This window comes from Hoplias malabaricus, chromosome 16, assembly GCF_029633855.1.
Source record: "Hoplias malabaricus isolate fHopMal1 chromosome 16, fHopMal1.hap1, whole genome shotgun sequence".
Classification (NCBI taxonomy): Eukaryota; Metazoa; Chordata; class Actinopteri; order Characiformes; family Erythrinidae; genus Hoplias; species Hoplias malabaricus.
In genome coordinates this window covers 33,702,763-33,705,262 of record NC_089815.1, presented here as the reverse complement: position 1 = coordinate 33,705,262, position 2,500 = coordinate 33,702,763, and the positions used below count along the sequence as shown (strand labels likewise).

At 53.2% G+C, this 2,500-nt stretch overlaps 1 pseudogene; it reads left to right on the top strand.

Moving 5' to 3' along the window:
- Nucleotides 1–2,500, top strand: part of LOC136672447 (28S ribosomal RNA) — an 8,428-nt pseudogene that overhangs the window by 3,443 nt on the left and 2,485 nt on the right.

Sequence of the window (2,500 nt, the reverse complement as noted above, 5' to 3'; positions counted from 1 at the left end):
TGAATTGCCTTCGATAGTAGAAGAGACACCACCCTCACCTCACGCACCGATTGGGCCCACCATACCCGACGGTGCATCTGTTCAGGACACCCCCTCGGGGGAGATAGAGCAGACATGCTTGGTGGTGGAACTCCCGGACCAGGACATAGTCTGTAAGCTTTGTGGCGTGCGACCAGGGAAAATCACTCAGGCAGCAAGGCACTTTGCCGCCTGTCATAAGACTACTCTGGTGACGTACAGTTGTCGTAAGTGTGGCAGGGGCAGTGAGAACAGCCACTCCATCAGCACTCACTACCCTAAGTGCAAGGGGAGGGCAGAAGGAGTACAGGCCGATCAACTGGCCCATCGATGTGGTAGTTGCGAAGCGTCCTTTGCAACTAAGAGCGGGCTTAGCCAACACAAACGACACGTCCACCCAAGTGAACGGAATATGGAGAGGATCGCGGAGGTACGCTCCAAGAAGGTGAAGGGGGGTGCGACCTCGCTATGGAGTGCTAAGGAGGTGGAAGAGTTACTGAAGCTCGAGGAGAGATATGCGGGCGAGAGGTACATTAACATGGCGATCGCCAAGCATCTCCCCAGTAAAACTAGCGAGCAGGTAAGGGAGAAAAGACGTCGGCTTGTCAGGACCCCCATAAATCCGTCAGAGGATCATAGCGGTGATCTGAGACAGGAGATGCCAGCGCCACCCCTGGTTCAGGGGATCGCCGAGAAATTGAAAGAGAGGGCGGCCTCCCTGGATCTTTCTCTGAGCGAGCTCGGCGGCAGTGGGGATTTGCCAAGGGAGGATCACGAGTTGGGTGAGCTCGTGGAGGCTACGGCCTCGGCTTTGAGGGGGAGGCTGGGAGCTGGTGTCTCGAGTGCTCTGAGTCATAGTACTCCTGGTAGTAGGCAACGAGGGGCAGGCCGTGTTTTCAGAAACCCTCAGGGAGGAAACAGGGCGGCCAAGCGGAAGACTTATAGGAAACATCAGAGGATGTTCCTTAAGGATCCTGCGAGGCTAGCCAGTGAAATCCTTGATGGAGTGGAAGGAACAGAATGTCCAATCCCACTGGCCATTATAGAGCAAGCGTACAGGACCAGTTGGGAAGGGAATGTCAACTTTGCTGGACTAGGCCAATTTACATCATCAGGAGAAACGGACAACGAGTGCTTTGCAGAGCCAATCACGGCCAAATCTGTAAAAGCTGCCCTAGGCAAGATCAAGCGCGACACCGCCCCGGGCCCAGACAGGATCACAAAGCAGATGCTAAGTGACTGGGATCCGAAAGGCGAAAAACTGGCACGGCTGTACACCACGTGGTTGGTCAGCGGAGTGGTACCCAGGGCTTTCAAGGAATGTCGGACAACACTAATTCCTAAATCTACTGATCGGGAGGCGCTCAATGACGTGGGGAACTGGAGACCCATCACCATTGGATCAGTGATTTTAAGGCTCTTTTCTAAGATTCTGGCGGAGAGGCTGGCGCGTGCTTGCCCATTGAATCCTAGACAAAGGGGGTTCATCCGCGCCCCTGGGTGTTCCGAGAACCTAAAGGTTCTGCAAGGCCTTCTCGGACACTGCAAAAAAGAGCGGGGCCAGCTTGCGGTAGTGTTTGTCGATTTCGCGAAGGCTTTCGACTCCATCTCTCATGATCACATCCTGTGTGCACTGATGCAGAGACAGGTTGACCATCACGTGATTAAGCTGATCCAATCAGCTTATGTGGACTGCGTGACCAGAATCATTGTCAATGGGGACAAGACGGACCCCATTGAGATGAAGGTTGGAGTGAAGCAGGGAGATTCTATGTCTCCAATCCTCTTCAACCTGGCTATGGATCCCCTGATCCAAGCCCTCGACAACCTTGGAAGTGGCTATATGGTAGGAGGTACTAGGGTTAGTACCTTAGCGTTTGCAGATGATCTTGTCCTGATTAGTGACTCCTGGGAAGGCATGAGAGACAACATCGCTATCCTAGACACATTCTGCGAGAAGACGGGGCTTAGGGTTCAGCCCAAGAAATGTCACGGGTTCCTGATTGGGAAGGGAGTTACCTCCTTCACGGTCAATAACTGTAAGGCGTGGAGGTTGGGAAAGGAACCAATTCATCTCATCAGCCCTGATGAGATGGAGAAATATCTGGGGGCAAGGGTGAATCCTTGGGTGGGGATCACCAAGCCAGATATCCACACCCAGCTGAGGGAGTGGGTGACTAAGATCAACAATGCTCTTCTCAAACCAGTCCAAAAAGTCAGAATGTTGAATAACTTTGCAATTCCCAGGATGATCTATCTGGCTGATCACTGCGACTTTAGGGGCACAGCACTAGCCACTATGGATGGCACAATCAGGAAGGCTGTGAAGGAGTGGCTCCACCTGCCTCAGTCAACCTGTAATGGCTTGCTATATTCTAGGGCTCGAGATGGTGGCTTGGGTATCCAGAAGTTAGAGGCCCTCGTGCCTTCCATCCAAGCGAGACGCCTATACCGGTTGCTGAACTCCGAAGACGGTATAGTG